At 43.8% G+C, this 14428-nt stretch overlaps 1 long non-coding RNA gene across 1 annotated transcript; it reads right to left on the bottom strand.

The window, feature by feature from the left end:
* Positions 1-697: 697 nt before the first annotated feature.
* Positions 698-8953, bottom strand: LOC128330744 (uncharacterized). Its single transcript, XR_008310235.1, has 3 exons — positions 8851-8953; positions 993-1062; positions 698-884 (listed from the first exon to the last, which is right to left on the bottom strand). It is a non-coding gene; the product is annotated as an uncharacterized LOC128330744 (long non-coding RNA).
* Positions 8954-14428: the final 5475 nt, after the last annotated feature.

Raw genomic sequence — 14428 nt, 5'->3', positions numbered from 1 at the left:
AACCCCTTGGGATGGATATCTTTAAGAATGGGGGAGGGAGCTCTTACCCTTCCTGCCATATCCCCCCTGCTGGCACTGCCTTTTAAAATGGTCTGGCAGGGTGGCAGCATACCTCCTTGCTACCCCGGTGCCTCCTTGGACAAAAAGTGACCGGAAGTGCCCGGTGCGCATTGTGCGTGCATGCGATGTGCATGCACACTTGTGACATGTGCGCGGGCATACAATGTGCACACACGCACCAGTCACTTTCTGAGGGAAATGCGGTGGGAGGGCTAAGAGCACTCTCCCCCATCCCTAAAGATCCACACACACACCTTCAACCCGGCACACACACCTTCGACCCGACAGGTGCCAGTTCCGTGCACACCACTAGTGAGAACTGGCCAGCTGATGGCCCTGTGAAAATTACACAAGGTCTCTGCTCACAGTAGGAAGGAGAAGGGATGGCTGCAGCAGCATGTGTATGGGAGGTAAAATCATGCTTGGAACTTGTGTGAAAGCTTTGAAAATCTCACACTTTGTTGCTGCATGGAAAGATCTAGAGAGACAGTCGGGCTTGCCTTCTAATATACTCATAGCAGAGGTGAGATTATCAGCAATGCTGCTCGTTGATGTGTGAATGTGTTTAATGTGCTACAGTAAGCGTTTAACTCTCTCCCATTTAAATGAATGAGATTCTGAAGTACACAGCTTAGACTGGATCATACCCAAACATTTTTATGAGGTGTAGGTATGGAAAGAACAACTGACTTCATTAAAATAAGAATGGATTTGAATGTGGAGTCCTGACTTGCTGATGAAAGTTGTCCCATAGAACCATCTGTCTATTTCAGGAACCACAAACAGTCTCTTTTTGATTTCTCCTCCCAGACGGGAAGATAACACTGTGAAAGAACAAGGAAAACAAGGGAAAGCAATTGGCATTTCATCACCTTTTGGATGATAATGAATCAATTTCACTTAAATGGTGTCATGTTTTCCATTTCACTCACCTTTCTTCCAGTTATTATGCTGCTTTCTTCTATGTACCTGCCAAGTTTGCTTTCATTCCCTCTGCTGTTCCTAAAGGAAAGAAAATACTGTGGAATGTTTATGAGCAAATGTCTTGGAACCAAGCACACTTTCTAAATGTAGCATGCTGCTTGTGATTTTGTCAGGCTTCGTGAAAGAATGCCTTCAAAGCTTTCTTTCTTTCTGAATAAAGACAGCTAAGAGCAGAGGCAAACTGTGCTGTTGCTAGAGAAGCAACAGAATATGTATACGGATACGAATATGACAAATATTTATATACTACTTTTCAACAGACGTTCCCAAAGTGGTTTATGTAAATATAAACAATCAAATAAATAAAATGGCTCCCTGTCCCCAAAGGGCTCACAATCTAAAAAAGAAACAGAAGACAGACATCAGCAACAGCCACTTGATGGATTCTGTGCTGGGGATGTGTAATGTGTAACATTACATAACTTGTCACTCATAGAGCCAGGTCTCACGATCAGTGAGACCCGGTTTGCGAAGCTGAGCAGGGAGAGCGGGCTAAGCCGATTGTCCTCCAGACGGTGGAGCGGGGGTCCTCAGAAGGTAGAGCGATCAGCCCCCAAAAGGTGGGGGGAGCGGCCCCCAGAAGCTACAGCATGCCCTGCGTGAGCGCGCAGGGCATGCTGGAGAGACCCCCGGAGCCGGGAGGCAGCTTTTTGCCTCCCCTCTGGGGGTCTACTCATGATTAGCCATGGCACGGAGACGCGACACGGCTACTCACGATTTTGAAACCAGGTTTGTGGAGCGCTCAGTCCGCAAACCTGGTTTTAGGGGAGGGGTACTTAGGCAGGTTAACCGCCTGGGAGCCACCGGGCTTGCCTGTGAGCCCGGTGGCTACCATGATCAGGCAAAATCGGGCTAGGCTCCCCTAGCCCGATTTTGCCTGATCATGGGAATAGCTCCACAATGAGGCTATTCACACGAGTGTGCAAAACTGGGCTAAGGGAGCCCAGAGCAGTTTTTCATGTTCATGATCCCAGTGGCTAGACAGTGGCAAACCCGCCTAAGTAGCCTCTCAATTAAATGAGGTGAAGGGCACGAGTGCTCCCTTACCCTCGTTTTTCGGATTATGTGTCACCTGTGGCTTCTTCCAGCCGCAGCTGGCACACTTGGGGGGCATCCTGGTAATGCACCACACACTCATGCAGTGCATTATTTGGGCTCTGGCAGGGTAGGATGGTGCACATGGGAGCAATTGGTCTTCTCGGCGGGTGATCCACCTGCCTAGGGACTAAGAGCCAATCTTTTGTGGGGAAGGTAAGTTAAACCCTCCTTCCATGCAGACTGACTGCAAGCTCTTCTCAGGGATCGTGAGAAGAGCTCTAATACCTTCACACGTTCCTCTCCTGTAAAGATTCAGTTATTTGTGAACTCACTATTAATGGTTCTTTTACCCTCTGCTGATATAGAGGCAATTCCCACGATCAGCTGAAATCGGGCTAGGGGAGCCTAGCCCAATTTCGGATGATCATGGGAGCCACCGGGCCCATTCGCCTCCTGGCGGTTAACCTGCCTAAATACCCCTCTCCTTAAAACGGGTTTGCAGAGCAAGCGCTCTGCAAACCCGGTTTTTCTGATTGTGAGTGGCCGTGCCGTGGCTCTGTGCCACGGCTACTCATGAGTAGACCCACGGAGGGGAGGCGAAAAGCTGCCTCCCAGCTGCAGGGGTCTCTCCATTATGCCCTTCATATTGTTTTTTGTATTTTAATGTATCTTTATGGAGTTATATTGTATTTTAAACTTTATGAACCACCTTGGGATGAGTTTTCTGAAAAGCAGAATAGACATGGAATGATTTCTGAACAACCAACAAACTGCCTAGAAGATTTGTACTGCTTTTTTCTGCTTGAAAGAACACAGATGTCTTTGTGACTTCAGCAGCCATCAGTCACTCTAGTTCCCACCCTAATCTCAGACACATTTGGCCGCTTAGGAATCAGAATACCTCATATGAAGGAAAGGGGCAAAGAGAGCCATCTTTAGCAGGCCTGGAAGGAAATGGCTGAGAGTAAAGATGGGCGTACAAATTGATCAATAACCAGCACAGCTTATAAATACAAGTGAACAACAGCATAGGGTTTGAGGAGACAGGGAGATGAGGGTCCTGAGGGATGGAGGGAGGAAGCAAGCAGGGCCAAGAGAAAGAAAAGTGGCACAAACTGTAGCTACCAAGTTATTGCTGGTACTTTTCTGCCAACTCAGCTATAGTTCATCTTTATGGCCACATTTCCCGATGTATCCCTACCATTTGGTGTGCATCTCACTAGTTCAGTATCATGACTGATGATTTTTAATAAGCAGCAGTATATTGAATTACATAGCCAACTCCATGTATTCTCTCTTCCATTTCTAGCTGCTACCCGTTGCTGGCTTCTAGCTGCTACCCGTTGCTGGCTTCCTATGACAATTTATCCTAACCCTGGATACCTGAAGGACTGCCTACTCCCAAGGATTTCTGCCACCCAACAAGGTTGTCAAAGGGGCCTTTGCTCTGTGTGCCAACATTGAGAGAGGCTAAATTGCCATGCACTTGGGACATGGCCTTCTTTGTTGTTGCCCCCAGGCTCTGGAATGCTCTCTCAGTGAATGCTTGCTCTGTGACATCTGTGGCTACTTAAAAAAACAATTAAAGACTTTCTTATTTGTTCAGGCTTTTACCCCTTAGGAGCTGTTGGATCTCTCAGCGTTCCTGCTTCTGTTTGTCTTTTTTATGGTTGGTGTTTAGGGTTTTTTGGGGGGTGGGGTTATGGTTTTTACTGATTTTAAGGTTTTAAATGTGATGTTTAAAGAGTTTTGTTGTTTTTTAATTTTTGTAATGCACCTTGGGATGTTTTATGAAAGGCAGTATAAAAACTGAACAACCAACCAATCAGTCAGTAGGTGACTGCCTATGGCTGCGTCTCTTATATTAGAAATGAAATGAGTGCCTTGACTTGTCTAATGCCACCTGATGGAGCAGCGGGGAAATGACTTGACTAGCAAGCCAGTGGTTACTGGTTTGAATCCCCACGGATATGTTTCCCAGTCTATGGGAAACATCTATATCAGGGAGCAGCGATACAGGAAGATGCTGTAAGGCATCATCTTATACTGTGTGGGAGATGGCAATGGTAAACCCCTCCTGTATTCTACCAAAGACAACCACGGGGCTCGACACTGACTTGACGGCACACTTCACCATACTTGTCTAATGGTAGCACCATTTCTTGCTTTTGGCTTGGTAGGCCCCTTCCTGCCTCTGGACTTTGGCAAGTACCCCACCTTGATGAGTGCCAGCACTGATTATGCCCTTGAATAAAGAGCAAAAAGGGACAAAATGTGTAGAAAGATGTCTCATCCTATGGTCCTTCTGAAGCTTGACTTTCACTTTGGGGTTTCAGCCTTTTAGACTTACTTTCTCAGTCAATGCAAGGCTGTCTGCTGGAATTAATTAGACAGGATTCACTTAACTGGAATGCTGTTGACCCAAAAGGAAAGAACCTTGCAATACCAGGGAAAGGGTCTCATGTCTTTGAGGGCTCATTTATCGGAAGGGCTTCAACTTGGCTCCTGATCTGTCATACGCAACCAAGTTGACACCAGCACATAATAGATTATGTACTTGAACTGAACATTTACACAGTTTTACATATACAGAGAGAGCGAGAGCAAGCGAACGAGAGAGAGAGATTTGATACGTAAGAGCCAAAAGTCTAAACATGCAGACTACATTTTGAGAACTGGTTTCTCTGTGGAAGTTATGGATCTCTTTGTTCTACTTGTCAGCTAGCTTTAAATCACTGGTTCTTCTTAACTGCATCACCTGCCAACTACCAAGCCCAGAGCTGGTCTGTCTTCTTCCTGAGGGAGTGGTATTTGATTTGAAAGTACACCATCAATTAAAGCGTACGGAATGGGTGGGTCCTTACAGTTTAGTGCCTGAAAATGGTAGGAGAAAGCAGGTGCTGGAAGCTGCATGGCTAGCATGGTGTATCCATTTCTCAAGTGTCCAAAGATGATGCTTGCAATGAGCTAGTGTGGAGTGGTCTTCTAACTGATGAAGTTTGGTTTCAAATCTCTAGACCCGAAGCACACTGGATGGTCACTCTCCCCCAGTGTAAGACCTCTCTTCACAGTGTAAGAGCTGCTGTGAAGTTGAAATTCATGAACATTGCCCTGAATTCCTTGGAGAAAGGGCAGAATAAAGCAAAAAATGCAGGGGAACTGGTAGCTTTATCTGTACAATGCAAGTATACTTGGTTTAATAGTTAGGCACACAGTGCTAGGAGTAGGCAAGCAAATAGCATGGAATATTTTCCTGAAGTATATCCAATGTCCAATTCCTGAGATCATTACAGGCAATCAAACATTGTGAGCTTAGCTCACAATTACTTAGGTAGCAACACTGGAAATTTTTAGACAGATTTGTACATGCTTGCCCAGGTGGAAGTGTCGTCTTCTTGAGGCTGGTTTGGTTTTTCCAGCTGCTACATAAGCAAATTTTAATAGAGGGAGCAAGAACACTTCTCCCTCCCATCACTATTAAATAAGAGCTTGAATAATAATAAAATTGAGCTCAAATCTTAAAACCTGTTTGTACTTGTTTTCAGAGCAGTTTAATGAACTAGAAAAATGTCTTGCACGCTATAATGAATGAAGATAAGCCACATATAACTGGTAGGTGCCTGATTTTATCTGTAACCACTGGCAATTTATAACCATGAAGGCTGCAAAGACTTTACTATGAAAATCTTAAAAATGGAACTGCATATAATCTGCAAAAGGAGGTATATATCTGAAATTCATAGTAGTTGGCAGCACCACCTTTCCTACTATACAGTCATGTTTACTGTGCCAATAAATTTGGATTCTGACAGACTAGCAGTGGTAAGATCTCTTCTGATAAGATTCCCAATTAGAGCTACTTTCTCAGTCTCATATTTCATGATGCACAGGCTTCTTTTTCGGACAGCTCCATTCATAAAGGCTTGCTCTGATGTTTTTCAAGTTCCAGAACTTCAAAAATTGAGAGGGGGCAATGAGAGGGCACCTTGGCAATCCTCTCACCACCCTCTGTTAGGAGTATTTTTAAAGGCAGACAGGGTTTCCCCCTTTGTGTGTAATGGGGAATCCTCACCAGAGTCCCCTTTACAAGCATGCCCTTCAAGCCAAATCAAACTGGTTCTGAACTGGTTCCTCCTGGTTCAACCCTCCGACCAAACCGGGGGCTGGTTTGACTCAAACTGGCTCACAGGCTGGTGGGCCGGTTTGAATTTGGCTCAAATTTGAACTGAACCACCAGAACCGGTTCTGTGCACACCCATACCTCTCTGTTGGTATACTTGGATCCTTCTCTTCTGACACTACTAGTCTGTGATGCTTCAGCTGTGGGCGTAAGGGCTGTGATTTCTCACAGGATGCCAGATGGATCAGGATGGCCAATAGCATATGCATTTAGGGCATTCTCCGAAACTGAATTGGCATGTGCACAGATAGAAAAAGAGGCCTTAGCCTTGATATTGTGGGCCAGGCAATCCATGCTAAAATTATTTCGTTGGGATTTTCCATAGATTATCTGATCTTGTTGAGCCATAATCAAACTCTACAGGCTCTGAAGCAGAGAATCCTGGATATTGAAAATCGACACGAGCTTTCCATGATCCCTGAATGTTTGAGAAGGAGGCTGGGTTTATGCATTGCTGCTAGGGGTCCCACTATCTGTATACCCTAGAGAACCCATGCTATCTGAGGGCTTTAGAGCAAGGTATGACATGCTCCCGTCAGCTGTCCTGGTGGGGAGAATAAAGAGTATACCTAGGGAAGACAGAATCTGCCCTTGTGGTTATAGGGAGATTGAAACTATCCAACATGTATTGCTCTGTTGCCTGTTTTACAGAGAGTTAAGACGCTCCCTGATATCTCCTTGTCTGGCACCCTTTCCAGGATGCTCAGAAGATTTTTGTGTTTCTTATCTTCCAGCAGATCAGTCTCCATCTATTACATATAAGGTGGCAAAGTTTTGTTGAAGTGGGAATTAACCATAGAAAAGGGGTGCTTACTGTGAGGATTTAGGACAGTAATTCCTGAACCTCTTAGGGCATCAGTCTTAGCACAGTTATGTGATGGTCATTGGAGCATTTCTAAAATGAAAGTCAGGACTCATAGTATAGTTTGGTAATCCAGTACGGATGGTTCAAGGCTGAAGCCCCTGTCAGCTAAATCAATCATGCCCTATTCCAGTGCCAGTTCAGGCTTGGGGGTTGTCTGAACGCCCCTAGTAATGATGGCAAAGAAATAGCAAGGTCAGGAATTTGTGGTATTACGGGATGCTTATTCCAAGTGGATTTAAGTTTCCCTCCTGCAAACTGCTGGTGCACACTCTGTCACTTGCATACTGAGGAACTTGGGTGCTTCTTATGGGCTGCCAAAAGATATCACCTCAGACAATGGCCCTCCATTTCACTCTGAGATGTTGAGTGCTTTAAAAAAAACAAAAAACAAAAAACAAATGACTATTACATGACCACTCCACCTTAGGGTTTCCTCTAATGGGGTAGTAGAATGGGTGGTTCAGTCAATTAAACAGTCCTGGGGAAAGTATAACCCCAAAACGGGCAGCCTGCAAGAGTTCCTTGACTGATTTCTGTTCAATTACCACACCACCCCTCATAAAACTACAGGTAAGACTCCCACTTCCTTGTTTTTAGGTAGGGAGCTGCATACCTCACTTACCTTATTATGTCCCCAGCAAGACTCATGAGTGGTGGCCCCTCAGATATAGGCCTCCAGGACAGAACAGGCTTTGTTTCCTGCTTCCCATCATCAGGTCTGCCAGTTTCAGGTGGAGCAGACACTGCTGGTATGGAACTATGTTTTCCCTTCCCAGGTAAATGGATCCCATCCAGTGCTTCAAAAATTAGGCTCTGTGACATATTTTGTAGAGGGCAGGGATGGTTGTGGTGCACAAAAAATACATGTGAATCACATGTTACGCTGTGCTATGAGAGCACCACAGCCACTGTAGCACAAGAGTTACTTTCTGGCTGAGTTAACAGGACTAGACCAGCAGTTACCAGCTCCTTAACCAATCTTACTGAAAGAGATGCGTGCCTCACCACTTAATTTCTACATGCTGAGTCAATAAATTGTCGGGGAGGGGTGTAGTAAAGTGTATTTAATAGAACTGTGGGAACAGAAAGGTTAATAGTTTCAGGAGGGGCTTCTACCACCAGAGGTGTCTGGGAAGAAAAACCTTCTTGTTTTTAGTGTGTGTTAACCACAAGATGGTTGTTGGGATCAGAAGCTTCCTCACTTCCATGCGTACATGTATACTTTCCATGTATGTATTCTTTAGACTGTTAAATAAACACTGTTAACTTCATCCAATCAGAAGTAAGTTAGGCCCAATGATGAAGATTACAGGAACTGGAAGTTCAGTTACAACCCCCAAAACAAGACATTGGAGATGCATTCATACATCCCCGATGTCACATCTAGTTTGGCTCCAAGAGTTTCTCCTTGGGCTATTTTTACTCTCTTCTTTGCTATTGTAAAATGGAGCAGTTAATGCACCAGTACACTATGAGCCATCTAATGGCACAGCGAGGAAGTAACTTGCCTAAGGAGCAAGAGGCTGCTGGTTCGAATCCCCAGTGGTATGTTTCCCATGGGAAGCACCTATATCGGGAAGCAGCGATATAGGAAGATGCTGAAAGGTATCATCTCATACTGTGTGGGAGATGGCAATGGTAAACCCCTCCTGTAGTCTACCAAAAAAACCACAGGGCTCTGTGGTCGCCAGGAGTCAACACCGACTCAACAGCACAACTTTACCTTTTGCACTATGGAAGCTGTTCTTGATGAGGAAGCATATGGAGAGGTGAGAAGTGGAGTTCATATATTCATTCAAAATAACTGCTTTAGTCATTGGTCATGGGTCTCTAGTTGGAGTGAAAATCATATACATGCAGCTGTCTGCTTTGGTGACAAATAACAGTGCAGCAGTGTGTTCCACAAAGGACCACAATTCAGCAGGAAGTGTGGGGGAAAACTGTTCAGGCTTCTACAGTTAGAATATTGAGCAACCTGGCAAACTGTAGTCTCTCCCCTCCCCCCACCGGGTTTAACGCAAAGGTTGTATGAGCCTTTTGATTGTTCAGTGTTCCCCAGGATCTGCCTGGCATGAGCAAATCACATGTATTCCCGTTTCTCTGTTCTTGATGCATTCATTGTCCCAGAAGGGGATCTGTGCTCAGAAGCCAAGGTTCCCAATAAATTAAAATAATAAAAAGCCACAGTGAATCTTTTCTTGTTCTGTCCTAAGCATTACATTAGACAAAATATCAGGTTCTACAGATTGTTTTTGACTTTTTAAAAGTCATCTGGAAATAATTGATTTTCAAATTGAATTGTTTTTACATTAGAACCTTGGAGGGCAACATTTTGGCCGGAGAATGTTTTTCAAACTGTTTATTAAGCAACAGTTGCCAAACTTTTAAAGATCCAGGGATGCTCCAAATGAGAGCCATACAAACGACGATTGCAATCTTTCACAGTTAGATTGCTTAGACTGAAGCCAAGGAATGAGGGAATGACTAGGAAACCAGTCAAAGCATATGTGGTTGCCCCCAAACCTGCATTCTCTGTCATCCAAATGTGATTTGTGATCCATATCACATTAAATCTTAGTATGACTGGAAAGGCTCCAACTCACCTGCAATGTGAATTACTGTTTCCCTAAGTGTTGGCAGATAAGAATAGAAAGTTTCATCCTAGGATAGTTGCCTCTATTAATCTGTCTGGGTGACCTTTGAAAACAAGCTGCACAAAAGACAGCTGGCACAATACTCAAAGAATGTCTCTGTACTACAAGCACCATTTAAAGGCCTGGGAGTTCAAGAGCCCAGCTGTGCTCTCTTACAACTCCTGCTCGTTTTGGTGGGGCTTGTGCACAACAGATGTTCCCAATGGAATAGGCCACTAGAACTTGTAAGTAGCTAAAAGTGCAACATTTCAGGCTGGCCTAATGTACAGGGCAGCTTGCCAGATCTGTAATAACACTTTACTCCCTTTGTGAATTTCCTTGACTCAAGGCAGATGGCAGTAGTGACATTGAGGCTGCAAGGAAACAGATGACCTGTTCAAAACACACTGTCAGCTTCAGCACATCTTGCCGGCCGTGAGCCTTGGAATCACATCTCGTGTGATATATTTTAGTAGATGGCCCCATAAAGGCAGGGCTCAGGTCTAATTTGCCTACCCACTTGTTTGGCATTCCATTTGTTCATATGAAACATGATACCTCCCTCAAACACAGAGATACTGGGATGAAACATGTTCACATGTATAGGACACAATTCTATGTCTTATGTCCAAACAGAAGCCAGAGTCCTGCAGTCATCTTTGAGGAGGAGAGGCGAATATACATTGTATAGTAATGCATTATCGGCCTTGAAATATTGGAATCAAAGTTGATGTCAGAGCACAATGGCATGTTTTAGGTTCGCACCTCCACTTGGCCTCCCCTGTCTGTTTCTGAGGGGACAGGAAAGAAGTAAAACACAACACTTTACTTTAATCTCTCCTTGAGAAGAGAATGAATCCTGGTATGTACATTTATGGAAGAGATTAGAAATAGGGCAATCAAAATGATTAGGGGCTTGGAGCACCTTCCTTGCAAAGAAGGGCTAATACATCTGAGATTTTTTTTAATTTAGAAAAAAACATGACTAAGAGTGTGTGTGGGGGACATGATAGAGATTCATAATTCATACAATTATACACGGAGGCTATTCACAAGTGCATGCGAAACCAGGCTAAAGGAGCCTGGTTTTGCACACATATGTGAACCACCGAGATTGGGTCCAATACCGGCAGCACCATGGCAGCAAACCTGCCTACAGAGCAACCCTTCAAAACGAGGTTAGGAGAGCAAGCACTCTCCTAACCTTGTTTCCATGATCGTGTGTCTGCCATGGCTACAGACAGCCACGGCTGGCAGACTTGGGGAGGGGGATCCCCATAATGCACTGTGCACTCATGCAGTGCATTGCTGGAGCTCGGTGGGGGGGGGATGTGCAGTGACGCATCCTGGCACCTCAACGCTCAGAGCTTCCGGCAGCAGCTCCCAGGGATGGCGGAATGATCATCTGTGGGAAGGAAAGCTCTTTAGGGCTCCCTCCCCACGCACTGCTCATAAGAAAGGGCTCCTGTTGTGGAGAGAGAAGCTCCTGCCCGCTCCTGTAACACTAGAACTCATGGTCATTCAATGAAACTGGCAAGAGATAGGTTTAGGATGGACAAAAGGAAGCACACCATCCATATATATATGATTGCCATTTATAGAATCCATTGCTGATGACCATTAGTCTAGATCAGGGATTCTCAACGTTGGGTCCCCAGACGTTATTGGACTTCAACTCCCATAATCCCCAGCCCCAGTGACTTTTAGTTGGGGATTATGGGAGTTGAAGTCCAATAACATCTGGGGACCCAATGTTGAGAATCCCTGGTCTAGATGAAGATTTAAAACCCAAGGAGACTGGATACATTCAGAGAATAAGCCTCTCCATGGCATCTACAAGGTACCTCCACATGCAAAGGCTTGCTTTGGGGCTTCTCAGAGGCATCTGGTTTGCCACTGTGTGAAACAGGATACTGGACTAGATGGAGCTTTGGTCTGATCCAGTGAGGCTCTTTTTATGTTCTTATGACAAAATTTTCTCTTTGAAGTGCAAACATTAGCTTCATTGGAATGTAAGAAGCTGCTTTATACTGAACCAAACCATTGGTCCATCTAGTTCAGTTTTGTCTACACTGACTGGCAACAGCTCTCCAAGATTTCAGGCAGGCATCTTTCCTAGTCCTAGCTGGAACTGCCAGGGATTGAATCTGGAACCTTCTACATGTGGGGGCATGTGCTATTATCCCCACTAATTTAAAGGGGTTCAAGAAATATGTGCAGGATAATGCAATATCTGCCTTGTTTGAACTATTGGAATTGAAACCAGTATGGACATTTATGGCATAATTCTCCATCTGGAGTTTGAACATTAGCTCACCTGCTATAGTATATCCATTTTCAAGGGTAGAGAGGAAACATGAAAAATGCTTTAATTCAGTATCTTGAGCAAGACCTCTCAAGGATTGTGCTTTCCTGTTTTCACTTGCAGTTGATTTAAATTTGTTCCTCAGATTAGTTAAGCAATCTACAACTGAGCCTATAATGTGTTCAGGAACCTCCAAGAGATTTCATAATTGTATTGTTTGTATTAGGACTAAAGTGTGATCATATTCAGAAAGTTGTTCTCAAACTGAAGAATGAAGAAAGCCAAGAGAAATCTTGGTTTACAGAAGAGACCCTGAGATCTTCTTCATAGGCCCTCCTCTGAGGACCACTCCAAATGAGCTGAGGTAGCTGGCTACTAGGGATAGGGCCTTTTTGGTGGTGGCCCTGGCCTTTTAAAAAGGTTGTTTAAAAGTTTTAACTTACTTGTATGCTATTGTAATATTTTATTTTGTTTTAATGTGTTTTGTTTGTTTTATTCAATTTTCCCCAAGCAAGAATATTTCATTAGGGACATCTAGAAAATGAAGAAAGCAATTAACATATAGCAACAGTCAAGAGAATGGCAAATGAGAGGATTTGGAACAAGGTAAAGATGGGACTCTCTCACAGGCATGTTCCCATTCTGTTTAACACAAATATGTGCACACACCTCCAGGAACAAAAAGGTAGAGATTTTAAATATTGACCATGCCTATGTATGTATATCATTAGGGGAAAAAGTTTTGCTATCTAAGGAATGTGCTTGGTTTAGCTTCTCCCCAGAATAGACACAGCAGACCTGAATTTGTGCTGAAATACTCAGTTTCATCCTCTCGTTGTCCATGGTGATCTAATCCATGCAGGCTGTTCAGACACGCCTGGTTCATATCTCCCAAGGAATGCCTCCCTTAAAGATTGTGGATAGTAGTTTCTGAGTAATTGTCACAGTTGCTAAAAACAAGCAAGACTAATATTTTTATTCATTCATTCAGTTTATATACCATCCTCCCTAAACTAGCTCAGGCCGGATCATTAAAATGAAAAATCCATAATAAAACAATTAAAATATTTTAAAAAACATTTAAACCCAGATTAAATAAAATTAAAACTAGATATCATTAAAAGCCAATCTAAAAAGATAGGTCTTTAAGGCTTTTCTGAAGGCCTCCAAGGAGGATAATCCTCTCATATCATATTCACAGGGTTGTTGTGAGGAGAAACCTAAGTATGTAGTACACCGCTCTGGGTTCCTTGGAGGAAGAGCAGGCTATAAAGTGTTAATAAGAATAAGAATAAGAATACCTGTAGCCAAAAATTGGTGGGACCATAAAATTGAAATGGTAGAAAATGAAGATGCAAAAATATTATGGGACTTCCGACTACAAACAAACATCTGCCACACAATACACCAGATATAACTGTTGTCGAGAAGAAAGAAAAACAAGTCAAAATAATTGATATAGCAATACCAGGGGATAGCAGAATAGCAGAAAAAGAAAGGAAAAATCACCAAATACAAAGATCTACAAATTGAAATTGAAAGGCTGTGGCAGAAAAAGACCCAAATAATCCCAGTGGTAATTGGTGCCCTAGGTGCAATTCCAAAACAACTTGAAAAGAGCACCTCTACACCATAGGGGCCACAGAAATCACCATCAGCAAATTACAAAAAGCAACTTTACTGGGAACAGCCTATATTCTGTGATGATATCTATAATAACAGCAACAAACATTGATAATAAAATTCTGGCATCCCAGGTCCTTGGGAAGGACTCAATGTCTGGATAAAACAAACCAGTCAATAACACCTGTCTGACTGTGTAGCAATCGTCATCAGCATCATCCCCCAGTGAGGCCCTACCTTGGGGTGGTTGTGGGGCTTACGTGCTCCGAGGAAGGTGAGAGCTATGCCAGAGGTCCAACCATACTGGACAGGTCTCACCAAAGGAGCCAGACAAAGAGTGCCTTGCCCATCAACAATATGGTGAGATGTAACCATAGTAAAACTTTACCGGATCGGTCGTCGCCTGGGTCAACAAGGACCGCGCCAGGTGCAGGAGTCCCTGGACATCCGGTGGCAAGTGGGCTACAGGACTCAGGATCTTCAGTAGAGCAACCAGGGATGGAGACTGCAAGGTTACTGGAAGAAACGTCGCTTAACTGTAAACAATATACAAAAAATGCCAACAAGGAAATAATGATCTGCTATTACAAGTCTAGTCCAACTAGAAGAGGTTATTTTAAAAGAATGTACCAGATTTGGAAGGAGAAGCATCCAGATACAGAAACGACAGAACAGAGGCTAGCAGACCAGATAAGATTCATAATAAGAAATAAAGTATTCGCAGAAGTTGAGCTGGAAGA

Source organism: Hemicordylus capensis, chromosome 6 (assembly GCF_027244095.1).
Source record: "Hemicordylus capensis ecotype Gifberg chromosome 6, rHemCap1.1.pri, whole genome shotgun sequence".
In the NCBI taxonomy this organism is placed as follows: Eukaryota; Metazoa; Chordata; class Lepidosauria; order Squamata; family Cordylidae; genus Hemicordylus; species Hemicordylus capensis.
Note: the sequence above shows the minus strand (reverse complement) of the source record. Positions and strands in the feature narration are given on the sequence as shown.